This window comes from Leptodactylus fuscus, chromosome 11 (assembly GCF_031893055.1).
Source record: "Leptodactylus fuscus isolate aLepFus1 chromosome 11, aLepFus1.hap2, whole genome shotgun sequence".
NCBI lineage: Eukaryota > Metazoa > Chordata > Amphibia > Anura > Leptodactylidae > Leptodactylus > Leptodactylus fuscus.
Window position 1 is genome coordinate 2572002 of NC_134275.1, and position 16430 is coordinate 2588431.

Here is a 16430-nt window from a genome sequence, read left to right on the forward strand (position 1 = left end):
CTGGCACGGTAACCCCAGAAACTGCCTGCTACTCTGCTCCAGCTATCAAGTTTATATCTTTATTGTGTGGTATACTTATCAGTGCATAATGGCAAAAAAAAGTCGTGTGCAGTTATGGCCCCTCAGACCTAGAATAAGATCTTGTTCTTGTTGTATACAAGGAAATGTGAGAATTGCAACATTTTAATAAAAAAAGTCTTAGAGATTTCATGAGCCTGCAACAACTAAATAAATAACAGCGCTCAATGCTCCCCATAAAAACAATATACCTTATTGGATAAGCCACATAAAACAGAGGTTGCTGACATATTCCTGGCAATGCCCATTCTTAGTCATAGCTATGACTAGGAGCGGTTAACACTCGAAAAGTGTCAGCAAGCTGTGTTTTATGTGGCTTATCCAATAAAAAATTGCTTTTATGGGAAACATTGAGCACTTACTTTTCTTTCCTTGAGTCTTCTGAGACCAGTTATCCCACTGAGTTCATGCACTGGCCCAGAATGTGTTCAAGCCATATGAGTGAGCTGATACTGCTAGACAGTATCTAACTGAATAAAGAAGTCTTAGACATACTGTATGAATAATTGGTATTTGTAACAGCTCACTCACGTGTCCCATATGAAACAAACTTCCATTATTTGTGTGGTGGGTTAAGATGGGAGATGCAGGGATCTTGAAAGCCCCTCGGCCTGGGGTCAAAATCCAGTGAAAAAAAGATGTATCCAGCGATCGATCCCGTTTTTAAAACTTAACTTTTATTTGTAAAATCCAGGAACTTGACATAGTCCAATAAAATTTTTTTCAAATTCAATAGCTCATGATGGTAGGAAGAAAAGCGTCTGGCTGACGCGTTTCGGAGCTTAAAAATGCTCCTTACTCATAGCCTAAGGCACTGGCTTTCTAATTACATTGTGGAAGTCAGATTTGCATATTCTTCCCATATCTCTGTGCACAGTGGAGCACTCATGGCCTAATACGACTCCACACACCTAATTGGTGGTCTCTCCCTATGGAGTGACGATATCCCCTCAACCCTATAATATAATACTGATCCATAGTGTAGTATGCTATTGCCCTATTGCCCTTAAACTTGTAAACCAAGACATAGAAGTTGCAAATTAAATGAGTATGTAACAAAAAATATCTATCTTCTATTCATAATATAGAGGATAAATTGCTGATCACTGGGACCCCTAATGATCCTAAGAACAAAAGGTTTTCACCCCTCACCATTGTGAATGTAGTAGTGAAAGGTGGCTGAACCCATTGTAGACACCAATGCAACCCACTCCCATAGACTTCAATGGGAGCAACGCGTATAGCTGAAGTCCAGAACTCAACTATTTTAGGTGCTCCAATTGAAGTGAATGGCAGATGGGGCACATCTATGTACTGTCATAATTTCCATGACTACCAGGGGCTACACGGTGGCTCAGTGGTTAGCACTGCAGCCTTGCAGCACGGGGTCCTGGTGTTCAAATCCTGCCAAGGGCAAAACACCATCTGCAAGGAGTTTGTATGTTCTCCCCGCGTTTGCATGGATTTCCATCCCATGTTCCAAAAAGACATACTGATAGAGGAAAAAAAATGTACATTGGGAGCTCTATGTGGGGCCCACAATCTACATAAAAAAATAAAATAAATAATAATAATAATAATAATAATAATTTCCATGACTACCCTCACAATGGGGATAAAACACACCATGTTCTCTGGATTGGTGAGGATCTCATTGGTCAGATCTCCACCCAACCGTGTCCTCTATAAATAGAGGATAGCAGGGGGTTTTTTATAACCCCTTAAATAATTTTAAAAAATTGTTGTTTGCTCCATCAATTCTTGTAGACAAGGATAAACTATATCATAATTTGGACCATGGGGATAAAAGTTATATGTTTAATGTTCTACTGAATGTACTGAACTGTAAAATTTATTCAATAAGCCTAATATAGAGATTCTTTCTATGTTTCTTTCACAGTCATTCTAATATACAGCACATTAACACAGAGCTTAGATCATGTTATCAGTGTGCGGAACATTCTACTTGTAATATTGTAACTATGCAAGGAATCTAAAATAAAATTTTAAAAAACTAATATTATCCAAGGTTTTAGTCTAACATGTCAGAATCGCTCTCTCTAAATAATATATTTTTCATTTCTGAGTTCACATTTAGTGCAAGTCATATGTTTCTATAGCATGAATGGTAAATGTCGCCTTAGCCTAGGATTCACTAGAGCGAGCATCAGGAACATGTCTGCACTCTTTATTATTCCAATGTTAGTACTGTCCTTCAGAGGTTTAGATGAAGGTTTAGATTACGGAAATGCTTCCAGTCTTCCTTTCCCCCACAGATATCTGATTATTATCAGACAATCAGATGTATACTTGCAAATGTCTTGCAGAGTTTGGCCCTTCATCTTTATTTGTCTGTTTCTTGACCTCCACAAAATGAAAGGGCGATATTTTTTTGCCGTCGGCATCAAGTGTTCTTAAAGAATCGCTATCACAAAACTTTTATTCTCTGCTCCAGATAGAAGGTTACATGATAGAAGTTTTAGTGTAGTTAACCTGGTTATCTGTGTATTTGTCAGTTATCCACTACCCTCTGGTCCTCAGCTGTGTCATGTGACCGCCAAAAAGATTCTCCAACTGACACAATTTCTTATACGTGGACGGCAAGTCTTTCTCTCTTTTCATTCCTTTGACAGGCTCAATATACGAGTCTTATATGAATGAATAGAGAAATAGAATTCCTGTCCACATAGATAACATTGTGTCAGTTGGAGAGACTGATAGCTACTGAGATGACAACTGCAGGACTTTGTGTCCAGTTAAAAAAAAATGGTTTCCCCGCGGACAGGCAGAAGGCGGACATGGGCGGTCACCTTTACAAAGCCATTCAAGTGAATGGGTTTTAAAACTGCCCACTGGGTTTCCATCCTATGTCCAGTTTCACCGGGGCTGAAGACGGAAACCCAGCGGAATGCACAAACCGGACACCAGGCACAGGTGTGAAAGTCCCCTTGGTCTCATTTCATAGAGAATGTGAATCTGGACCAAAATGTACTTTAATTAATAATGTGGCTGCTTTATGCCTGAAAAACCTCTCTAAAGTTCCTGTCACTAGTTTTCTACCTTCTAGCTAATTTGCTATTCACTCTTTTGTTACCAAGGAAGTCTGTCCATAGATACAAGATAAAGGCAAGGCAGAAAGATGGAAGTGAGTGTAGAAGGCGGTCCTTTTCTCTCTGTACACAGTGGAATCTATAAATCTTATGTCTTACAATGTAAGAAAAGTCTACTACGTACTAATATCTACTTTTGGTTACAGATGGGATATTATTCACAGACAACAAGCAGCTTTCCTGATTGTACCTATAGATTTTTCTTGTATTTGCCCTATATTCACAGTCTAGTGTTATTGGATCTCTGATATTATGGTCACTTGGTCTTTCTTTACCTATTTTCTTGCAATTGTGTAGTTACGCCTGGAAATTTGGCATAACAGTATCAGAATAGATCGGGAAGTGGGCAGACTACATCTTATTGTACTTAGTGGTGTAGCCATAATGTGTTTATTTACAGCAGGGAATCTGATAGTACATCCTATATGAAGGCTTATACAGTCATAGAATAGACTGACCAGTAAAACACTGCACATATTTCAATGTTTCATAAAAAAAATCAGGTACCCCTTTAAATCGGAGAGCCTTTCTATGTTAAGAATGTAAATAATTTTAAATGATTAAAACTTCTGCAAAAGTAAAGTTTTTGCCAACTTAGTTTATTGTTATTTTACATTTTATCCTTTACCCATACAACTCCATTTTTTTTTACCTAAGGCAATATCCACATTCTGTCATTTTATTTATTGGAGTAGAAAAAATCCCTTTAGTCACTTCTTTGACATTACTTTCTTTGCTGTAGGAAACCATAGGCTTTTTATATTAAAATAGGCAGGGAAAAAAAATAAAAATTGGAAATAGAATTTGGAAAAATCACGACTTATTTTGATTGGTATTATGATTAAAATGTGTTTTGTTATATGTGAAACTAATATGTGAATATTGTGCGCTGTAAACCACTTCTCCTTCCACAGTATTTTGCACTTATAATCCCTTAAATGTTTCTTTCATACGAGAATAAAAATTCATAAAGCACTTCTGAGACTATTGATTTAAACCATAAGGAGGTCTTTGACCTCTCTGACCTACTTTCAATAGTTGAGAGTAACCGATCCAAACCAGTGACAGCTGTATACAGAACTCTCATGACATCGCAGTGCAAATTAAACCCATAAACAGTAATGGTTCAAAAAAGGAAAGACATGAAGCATCAATAATAGATTTAAAGAAAAGTAAGACGAGAATAAAAGAGGTCGAGGTTCCCTAGCAGTTAGCCATGAAATGTGTAAATGTCATCAAGAGAGCAGGACTTGTCTGTCCCAGTTCCTCTGTGCTCCAACCATGGATACCATATCTCTAGCTAAGTTGAGTATGATCTCTTCATCCAGCTCAGTAGCTCTTCAAATCTTGCTGCTTTGATGAGACTTTGCAATCCATTGGTCGAGGGATGGAAGGATCTCTTGGTGCCAAGCTTGTGAGATGAGAGTCCTTACTTCCAGGAAATGGCAGATCAACAGTTGTGAATGAAGATACAGGACTAGGGTTGAGCGATCGGGATTGAGTAAATTTCACGAATGGGTTCCGATCCCGCCTAAAAAAGATCAAGAACGGAATTCCAATCACAATTGCTCAACCGACTTACCTGCACAGAACTGCTGACACTCCCCGGAGCTCCTGGCCATTGTTCTCTCCTCTCCTCTCTCTCTTTGCATGCTGGCAGAGCGCTGTGCGCGCCGTTACTGCTGGAAGTAGTGATGCACTCACGTCACCCCGGCCTGTAACCGCCTACACTCTCCTAAGCCACAATAAGCCCCGACTTCTCCCAGAAGCAGTCACACTAGCCTGGAAGGCAGGGGAGCACACAGCGCTCTGCCAGTGTGCGAAGAGAGAGAGGAGAGAACAATGGCCCGGAGCTCGGGAGAACGGCGTACACATCGGGAGAAGAGGCATTAGCAGTTCTGTGCAGGTAAGTGGAGGGGACTAAGTAGCTGGCGGATTTTTTAATCACTACACAGCATGGAGGCTTCAATTTTTGGACTCCACGCTGCGTAGTGAACAGGATCGTTTTTAAAATCCGATCTTTGATCATTAAAAAAAATCCCATTGACTTACATTAGGATCGGAATTGGGATCGGGTTCGAATGGAAAATGATTGTAAATCAGATTTTAAAATCGATCCTGAAATCTCAAGATCGGCTCAACCCTATTCAAGACTGCCATTGGGCAGAAGAAGAATATGAGGTCTGGGGAGAGGGTGAAACTCAACAGGACCACCACAGGTGAAGTAGAATACCAGCCTCTAAGTAAAATCTCCAGCATTTAGGGGAGTCTGCAAGTTTCTGAAAATATAACCAAGTGGTGGACCTTTACCATCTTGTCAGAAGCTTAAAGTGGTTCTCTTGGATGCTTACACAAGTGGAGAAGCCATTCTTTATCCTTCTCTCAGATCTACACTTTAAACAACCATCACAATTGGCAGTCAGTCTATACTCTCTGGTACTTTGGTCAAACACATGATGCAACAGTGAACAGTTATTAATTTATTAAGTTGTGGACTCCTAGATTTGCAATTTCTGAATTTCTATTGGCTGTCTGGTCCTGCTACTCTGGTGCCTTGTTTTTGTGGAAGCGCATTTGATCGCTAAGACCAATCAGTGGCTTCACCGGTCTAAGGAAAGGACATGTGACATCACAAGTGTCATTTTTGAGCGACTTCCCACTTATTTTATTTGGGCCGTGGCAGGCACTTCTGCCAAAACAAGACACTGGAGCGGCAAGACTGGACCATGGTGGCAGACACCTAAGCACCGGGAACAGGGGATTATGTTTTTTTTTTTCACCTTTCCCGGCCTTATATAAAGAAAACAGTTATCTTGGACAGATGCTCTAAGCCAGTATCTCATATGTAACATGAAATCTGCTTGTATTCTGACTTTGCAGCCTAAAACCTAGCCTGTCTTGTCTATATCTGGTATACCCTGAAACAGCGGCCTTATCATGTGCACCCTAAATTCCATGGCTAAATACTATGTGCCAAGACCTTGATCCTGATGTTACTGACACTGCTCCAACTGTCTGCTGATTCCATCTGTGGGCATCTCTTCTTTTATTTGAGGTGTCCATTGTCATGTCCTGCTTGTGCCATATGCTGCCTGTGTGATGTTTTATCCATGTCACATCCTGCTTGTACAACTCTGTCACTTGGAGTGTTGGTGTGTAAGTTGTCACTACTGGGGACATGTAATATACTTTTATTACTTGAATTAGCTCCCCTTCTCACTTCCTGTATTCTGCGGCAAGCTGGGGGGAAGCGGCTCCGACTCTTTGATGAACAGGACACTGTTTAGCATCAAAATATAGATTTTATCTTTACCATTTATTATGATTACTAGAAATCTAATATAATTGCCAATCAAATAATCTAGACAGTAAATGTACATTAAATTACAAATGTTTGTATAGATCACTTATCATGCTTCTAGACAACACACTCAGTGTTATCTTTGCTTTTAGATAGAAAGCCAACACACAGCTCCTTAAGTCTTTATTAGCCGGCAGAACTGTACATAACAGTGACAGCACTCAGCCCCCCCAGAGAGCAGAGTCTCACGTCAACCATCCTACTTATCAGATAGGCCATGCTCCATGGAATTGCTGTGTAAAGAATGGGAGGAATAATTTCACATAGCAGGCAAACAAAGCAGTATTGATAAATCAATGCATTTAGGAAAACTCTTGAATTGACATAAGCTAGCAGTATAGATAAAATCCTTGAGATGGGAATATTCCTTTAATGAGAATTCTACTTTGATGTATGTTGCCATCTGTTAATAAAACTCACAAGCATATCTGTTTGTGTAAAGTTACTATATGTTGCTTTGAGAAAACGTGCTCAACTTGTTTAGACATGTCCATCCAAAAAAAAGGTAAAGAAAAACCTATGGTAGAATAATGCCTTAGTTTTAGTGATCTAAACCAGCCAATGAAGTCTGTAATCAGATTAGGGCTGCCATTGTCTGTTTCATCATGTGGTCCAGGAGGTTACTAAGAAAAGTTGAATCTGATGTTTCAGTTTTGTTCCAGTTTGCGGGGAAGCCATTCTCTATCTTTATTACATTCTCCTTCATTTAACAAAATGGCATCATAAATTTAAATGACAAGTTCTGCAAAATTCCTGCAAAGCTTGTGTCAACCACAACAATGATTAATTTACCTAAGTTACAAAAAAAATCCTCTAATAAGCAAACTAGCCACAAAATAAGTTGATTGAATAAAACTTTCGATTTTGATTAAACATACTGAAAGCTTGCTTTTCTATAATTTTCCAGCGTCAAATCTTTTGTAATTTGATTAAGTTGTACAACAATAACACAAGGTTATCTCCAGCTTATAGAAAAATTGGCTTTAATATTTAACTGAAGGTAAGGACAATGCGTTATCCTGAACTGGCATCTGAAAAAAAACCTAACTTTCATATTTTTTTGCTTCCTGCTTGTCCTTGGAGTAGAATGGAATAGGTCAAAGGTCAAGACATCAGAAGGGGAGACCAATGTATAAGGCAGTTGCTTAAAAATCTCCCATTCAGAGGAAATGGAATGCAGAAAATTTATTAGTAAGTGAGACCTTATGCTGCATTTAACCCTTTCCTGGCATCTGACGGACATCAGACATATGATACCGTAGAGAGCTGGTGGCAATACATTAGCCTCCTAAAAGCCTTCGTTAAAGATCATGGAGGTGACATTATTCCAACAGTGCATAGGCATCACCATTTTGGGGTAAAATACTATGATATTAATATGACATCCAGGAGTCTGTTGAAGGTTCCTAGGCTAGTCATTCAATTGCTTCTATTACAGGAGGTAAAGCAGCCTGTAATAGAAGTACAAGTATTTCTTTGTACATTGCAACGTATTAGCATTGCATTTGTTGTCAGACTTCCTGGGGTTCAAAAATGAAATGAGAAAATAAAATATAAAGTATATATATATATATATATATATATATATATATATATATATATATATTGATGTCCAGAAAGTAAGTACACTAAATGAAAGGGTGGACTTTAGCCGGTATATGAAGTGTTTTTTATTAATGAATATGTGACCGGAAATGCACCGCTGTGGCACTGAAGGTTGACCGAGATGTCGGGTTCCTATCCCTCGCTGCTCCATGTGAAAGGAGAAACGAAGAAGAGAAAGTGCTTTAATCAGTTTAATCCCTATTACTTATTTATAAGAATTGCTCAAAGTGCTGGCCACCTGCCTCAATGCAAGCAGTGCAACGCCAGGAGATGGATAGACACACCTGTTCACAGACTCCTGGCCCTTACAGTGACAAATGCAGCCTGGACGTGGTTCACGAGCTCTTCGTGGGTTGGCACAGGCATTGCTTACACAACGGACTTGACATATTCCCACAAGAAAAAATCAAGTGGGGTCAAATCCAGCGAGAGAGGAGGCCACAGCACAGTTCTGCCACATCCATCTCCCGGCGTTGCACTGCTTGCATCAAGGCAGGCGACCTGCAATTTGAACAATTCTTGTAAATAAGTAACAGGGATTAAACTGATTTCCCATTAAAGCACTTTCTCTTCTTCGTTTCTCCTTTCACATGGTGCAGCGAGGGATAGGAATCCGACATCTTGGTCTACCTGCAGTGTCATAACAGGACACCCTGTATAGACAAAATATATATAATACCGCACCAGTATAAGCATAGGGTGATCACCAATGGGAAAAGGATCTGTCCCGTTCAATATAACTCCAAAAAACAGGCGGCACACCAAAGAGTATGTGGAGAAACAAGTGAAGGAGGTTTATTGCCTCATGCTGCAACGTTTTGCCTCAAAATGGCACCTACCGAAGAATGGAAAGAGTTGGAGTTGGGGAATTTGTGAATGGTCCCTTTTATAGTTAAGATATTGCGGATGTCTGAGATTATTTTTCACACTTTTCCTTCTCCACGTCTATATTCCTCTTCTACACTGTTATTGCACGTTTGTCAGTTCTCTTTTTCTGTAATACGGTAAATCGGTGCACAGAGTTAACAAAGCTAAAGTAAAAGTCTCTGTGTGATCCTTCAAAAAGCAAAATTGGTCTCATTTCAGATTAGAAGGCAATCATCCCTAAAGCTTGCATCTCTTTTGATGCTAATAGTATAAATAGAAAGTGCCTGATGCCAGGAAGAAAAAGAACAGAAGAAAAACTTGCTATCACATAAATCACGACTACATCCAAATTGCAGCTCTCCGTGTACAAGATGCCACGGTTTATAGAGGTTATTTGTCGGTCATGTTCTATCAAAGCAAAAAAAGAAGAGATTGATAAAATAATTCTTCTATAATTCAAAATATCTGTATTACACTAGACTGCAAGTCTGACCCAACTATTCAATTATGATATAGTACGAAAGACTGGGCATTACCATACGGCATCTAAGTGTGCATATACAGCTGGTTTAATATGGGGCCCAATAATGATTCCTGAAATGTCTGGATTTGTACGAATAAGAGTGGTGATTGTTTCCATAGCCAGAGCAAAAGGCCCTGGTGACAACAGGCACCCCTCATGGGTACCTCTTAAAATGTGAATTGGTTGAGAGGAGGAAGTAGGGAGCTATAGGTACGCATGCGGATGAGAGTATAACACCTCCAGAGAGTGAATGAAAGGACCTCTAAATGTCATATTCTGAAGGATCCTATCTATACTGTTAACTTATCTAAATTAAAGACTTTTCCTAAATATATTGCTTTAGAAATTCTGCTTTGTTTGCCTGCTATGTAAACTTATTCCTCCCATTGCTTACACAGGGTTGCTGTAACTACGGACCTGGGAGATAGGACAAGTGACATCACTTACTCAGTATGTGTTCAGGTAATTGCAGTTTTACTGATAAAGCCGAATCTGTTATCTCTCTATGTAAACACACAGACAACACTGAGTTCATTATGTACAAGCATAATATCTGATATGCAAAAGCCTTGTGTTTCCTGTTCAGAGGGAGGGAGAAGGGAGGAGAAATACAAGAAGTGAGAAGCAGACACTGCAGGCAAAACTGAAGCAAAGAGATGGGAAAACCCCTTTAACCCCTTAACGACCGGCCCATAGGGAATCTACGTCGGCACTGACAGGTCCTTCCTGACTGCCCTATAGGAAAACTACGTCGGGCAGTCAGGGAAGGATTCCCTGTCAGTGCCGATGTAGTTGGAGCAAGTCTTAGCTGTATCTTACAGCTAAGACCTTGCTCCATAACCCCCCATCGGAGGGGGCTCCGATGGGGGGGTTTTAACCCCTTCAGTTCCGTGATCAATCATGATCACGGAACTGAAGCGGTTCCGCTGTGTTGCCGGTCAGATCGGCACCCCCCGCGGCGAGATCGGAGGGTGCCGATATACAAAACATGCAGTCTGGGGTCTGGCCAGTGACCCCAGACTGCCTGAGCCTCCATTACCTGGTTGATCCTGCCCCCAGTACTCAGGAAGCCAAGCGATGCGACTACATCGCTTGGCTTCCTGATACAGACTGGAGACACATGCAGCCTGTGTCTCCTGTGTCTCCAGCCTGTAATACTGATTCAGCAATGAAATCATTGCTGAATCAAGTGTCCTAAAAGGGAAACATAAAAAAGTGAAATAAAAAGTGAAAAAAAGTGAAAAATAAATAAATAAAGCTTTTGAAAAAAATAAATAAAGTTATAAAGCCCCCAAAATCCCCTTTTTTCTATAGAAAATGAGTTATGTAAAAAAAAAACCTAAAAATTAATAAAAACAATACATATTTGGTATCGCCGCGTCCGTAACAATCTGTACAATAAAACTGAAACAATATTTAATGTATACGGTAAACGTCGGGGGAAAAAAAACGGAAAAAACCCGCCGGAAGTAGTGATTTTTCGCCATCTCACCTTAGAAAATATGCTATAAAAAGTGATCAAAAAGTCATATGCACCCGACAACAGTACCAATAAAAAGCGCAGGTTGTCCCGCAAAAAATGAGCCCTCAACCAACACTGTCAACCAAAAAATAAAAATGTTACGCCTCTCAGAAGATGGCGATGCAAAAATCACTGATTTATGTCCCCAAATGTGTTTTTGTTCTGCAGAATTAGTATTGCATAAAAAAATACTATAAATGAGGTATCGCCGTAACCGTACCGACCCACAGAATAAAGGTCACATGTTACTTATCCTGTACGCTGCATGGCGCAAAATTTAAAAGGTAGAATGCAATGCCAGAATTGATTTTATTTTTTTTAATCCAGCAAAAAAAGAGTTAATAAAATGTATTCAATAGAATATAGGCACCCAAAAATGGTGTCATTACAAAATACATCTCATCCCGCAAACAACAAGCCCTTATATGGCCGCATCACCAGAAAAATAAAGAAAATATAGCATCTAACAATGTGAAGACAAAAACCCGCAAAATCGCCAAATCATTAGAACACGACTGGCTGCATCAGGAAGGGAATATATAAGCGGTGCGAGCGGATATCAGGGGACACCCCAGATTTACAGCTTATGAGGGAACAGACACCAGAAATGACCCCCAAAGTGACCCCCAGAGTGACTCCCCCAATCATAGGAGCTACTGGGACATAGTAGGGAATTTGGTGTCTGCAATGTTCTCCGCACAGCTTATATACTCCCTCTTCGCCATCCGCTGTGCAGTCACGTCCGGGATACTAATACTCACTACACCCCCTGAGAAATTCTATGAGGGGTGCAGTTTTCAAAATGGGGTCACTCCTTTGGGGAATCCACTTTTCTGGTACCTTACAGGCTCTACAAACATGACATGGCGTCCAGATACCAAACATCCAAATCTGTGCTCCAAAAGCCACATCGCGCTCCTTCCCTTCTGCGCCCTGCTGTGCGCCCAAACTGCAGTTTATGTCACATGTATGACACATGTATGACACTGGTGTACCCGGGATAATGTACGTAATGTCATATGTGGGTATAAACTGATATAGGGGCACAGCCGGACACAGAAGGGAAGAAGGGTTATTGGGTTTTTGGAGCACAGACGGTTTGGTTTTTGGATGCCATGACACTTTTGTAGAGCTGAAACGCCAGTAAAGTGGGATCCCCTGATATGTGACCTTATTTTGGAAATTACACCCCTGAAGGATTTATCCAGGGGTACAGAGAGCATTTTTAACCCCCAAGTGTTGCTATAACTTATTATCCATAAATGAATACGAAGCTGATTGTGAGAAGTGAAAATACCAATTTTTCCAGGAATCCGTCATTTCAGTGCATAATATGTTGTGCCCGCCTTGTATCAGAGATGAACGCTCTGAAAGCTGTTGTGCCCGGGATACCCACTTACCAGTTTTTGGAGTGTGTACCTCTGCTGACATAAGTTGGGCACAACATATCGGGCACTAAAATGGCAAATCTCTGGAAAAATTTCATTTTTAACTTCTCATTTTCAGTTGCGATTTCATTTCTGGAAACTAAATAAATGCAACCCTCAAGGGTTAAAAACGCTCGCTACACCACTTGATATATCCCATCAGTGGGCTAGTGTCCAAAATAGGGTGACATGTCTGCAGATTCCACTTTATTGGCAATTCAGGGTCTTCGCAAAAGTGGCATGACGTCCAAAAACCAAACTGCGCCAAAAACCAAAATAGCGCTCCTTCGATTCTGTGCCCGGCTGTACCAAACAGCCATTTCTACCCACATATGGCATTAAGTCCGTTATCTGGGGTACACCAGTGTCATACATGTCGGCATACACTGCCATTTGGGTACACAGCAGGGCGCAGATGTGAAGGACCGCTATGTGCATTTGGAGTGCAGATTTAGATTGTTGGTGTTTGGACACCATGTCACATTTACAGAGACCCTAAAATTGCCCCTACAAAATGGGGTCACTTATTGGGGAATTCCAGTTTACTGTCAACTCCAGGGATCTGCAAAAACATCATGGCGCCCAGAGGGTCCCTCTAAATCTGTACCCCAAAAGCTAAAAAGCGCAGTGCTCCTTCCCTTCTGAGCCCTGCTGTGTGCCCAAGCAGCAGTTTACACCCAGATATATAATTTTTTGCCCCTCGGGATGTCCCCTTAATAGTTTTAGGAGTGCAGGTCTCTGACAACACAAAGTGGGGGCAACGTATTGGGCACCGAAATGGCATATTCTTTAAAAATTTCAATTTTCATTTTGTACATTAATTTTTGGGAAGCATTTTTAGGCTCAAAATGATAATACCCCTTGATACATTCTTTGAAGAGTGTAGTTTTTAAAATGGGGTCACATTTGAGGGGTTTCCATTGTATTGATACTTTAGGGGCTCAGCAAATGCGACATGGCACCTGAATACTATTCCAGCCACATCTGCCCTCCAAAAGCCAAATAGCGCTCTTCCCATTCTGATCCCCACCATGTTCCCATACAGCAGATTATGATCACATATGGGGTATTGCCGTGTTCAGAAGAAATTGTGTAACAAACTGTGGGGGGACTTTTTCTCTTTTAACCCCTTGTGAAAATGAAAACTTTGGGGATAAAGGGACATTTTAGTAATTTTTAACCTACACATGCCAAGGTTAGTAAAATCTGTGAAACGGCTATAGGGTCAAAATACTCACTATACCCCTCAATGAATACCTTAAGGGGTCTAGTTTATCAAATTGGGTCATTTATGGGGGTTTTCAATTGTTTTGGTAACTCAAATCTTGTTTGAATGTGCAATGGGCCTGAAATATCTGCAAGCAAAATTTGTGTCTTGAAATCCAGTTGGTGCTCCCATCTTTTTGGGTACTACCATGCATCCGTACATAGGATTAAGGCCACAAAGTGTACATTTTTGAATACGGGAGAAATGGGGCCATCTATTTTGGGGTGTTTTTCTTTATTTTCATGGCATGTGTGCAAAAAAACTGCCTTTAAAATGACTCTTTTGTGTAAAAAATATGACAATTTTTTGTTTGACACAAATTCTTTTAAAACCTATGGGGTCAAAATACTCATTATACCCCTCAATGAATACCTCAAGGGGTCTAGTTTATAAAATGGTGTCATTTATTGGGGTTTTAAATTGTTTTGGTAACTCAAATCTTGTTTGAATGCATAATGGGCCTGAAACATTTGGAAGCAAAAATTGTGTCTTGAAATCCAGTTGGTGCTCCCTTCTTTTTGGGCCCTACCGTGCATCCGTACATAGAATTAAGGCCACAAAGTGTACGTTTTTGAACACAGGAGACATGGAGTCATCTACTTTGGAGTGTTTTTCTTCATTTTCATGTGTTATGTGCAAAAAAACTGCCTATAAAATGACACTTTTGTGTAAAAAAATATGAAATTTTTTGTTTGACGCAAATTTTCTAAAAACTTATGGGGTCAAAGTACTCACTATACCCCTCAATGAATACCTTAAGGGGTCTAGTTTATAAAATGGGGTCATTTATGGGGGTTTTCAATTGTTTTGGTAACTGAAATCTTGTTCAAATGTGCAATGGGCCTAAAATATCTGAAAGCAAAATTTGTGTTTTGAAATAAATTTGGCACTCCCTACCTCTTGGGCCCTACTATATGTGCGTACATAGGACTAAGGCCACAAAGTGTACATTTTTTAACACGGGAGAAGTGGGGTGATATATTTTGGGGTGTGTTTCTTCTTTTTGATGTGTTGTGTGCAAAAAAACTGGCTTTAAAATGACACATATTTGAAGAAAATGAAAATGTAATTTTTTTCATCATTTGTAATAATTCTTGCAAAACAATATTTTTTTGATCAAAATGCTCACTAAACCCCTCAAAGAATACCTAAAGGGGTCTAGTTTTACAAATTGGGTCATTTAATGGGGGTTTCTGTCATTATGTCACCTATTCCTGTCTGCAAACATGGCTTGGTACAGGAAAAAATCACATACTCCAAATTTCCAAAATTTGCTTATAAACTTGATAAACTTGTAAATTGTCTAAATTACTCAAATATGCTAAAATTATTTCAAATATGCTTGAAACACAAAAGGAACATTTGGAAGTATATAACTACTAACTTTTTTGCCCTGTATTATTGTGCATATATTGAGATATCGCAGATGAAAATGGAAAACATTGAAAAAATTTCAAAATTTTCAGCATTTGCGAGTTTTTTAATAAATTTACACAAGTTATATCAGTCTAATTGTACCTTCTCAGTAAAGTACAACATGTCACGAAAAAACAATATCAGAATCGCTTGGATGCGCTATACTGTTACAGAATTATTCACTAACAAAGTCACACAGGGAAAATTTCCAAAATTTGGCTTGGTCATTAAGGTCTAAAATAGGCTGGTCACTAAGGGGTTAAGTTCCAACAGTTCTACACGTGTAGTGTGGTCTTGAAAATCTTGTTGCTCTGCCTCTACAACATCCCCTAATCTGTCCCCTTTTGTTCTCAATGTCAGAGACATGTTGTTGCCTTTACATTTTGCACAGTGCCCCAACTTTTTGGAATTTGGGTTGTAATAAATGCAATAGTATGGAATAGTATGATATAAAAACAAGAATGTTTTTATGTTTCTCATATCTTATAATAGTTTTTTATAAATTAATTGAGGACATTAGAGGAGTTATATGCAAAAAGTGAATTTCAAAGCCTGTGAGACATTAAATCTAATTACAGACAAACGTAACATCAACATTACTTTGTATCAGGGGTCTCACGTGTAAGAGCGTTTCTCACACCGATGAAACAACCCCTTTAATAACAATTCCATAATTATTTCACGAAGACGGAGGTGAAATATACCCTTGAAATAAATTCTTTATTTACCATTACATTGCACGTTTTTTACGATTGTTTTTGCTGCGACTCTTGGAATACGTTCACTTCCTACACTGTTAAGGTTTTGGCATTGTAATCATTTACTATATAATATCCAAGTGAGTCCATTTATTAGCTATTTACTTTCTCTTTGTAAAGTCCACTGGTGAAGCGGGGACACGGCAAGAGCAAAATATCTCACGGTTAACAATTAATTAATTGTAAATCAATTGAGTTTCTGCAGAGTACAAGAGCACAGAGCGATCTGAAAGGAAAGAAATTCCCATCCCTGGTGGCTTGTAAGGAATAGTTAGGTTTAAAACGATAGCCGGGCTCTATCGATTTGTTGACTGACAGCTGAGCAAATAAAAATGATAAAAAAAATTGAAAAATTATTCTTATTAAATATGGACGGTTTCATTTGGAGTTGGCAGTTTAATCGATATTCAAATATTCTAGTAAGAGGATGAAGTAAATAATAAAACAGTACAGGCTTCTTAATACATGAAAAGGAATGTTTATGTATCTTCTGCTT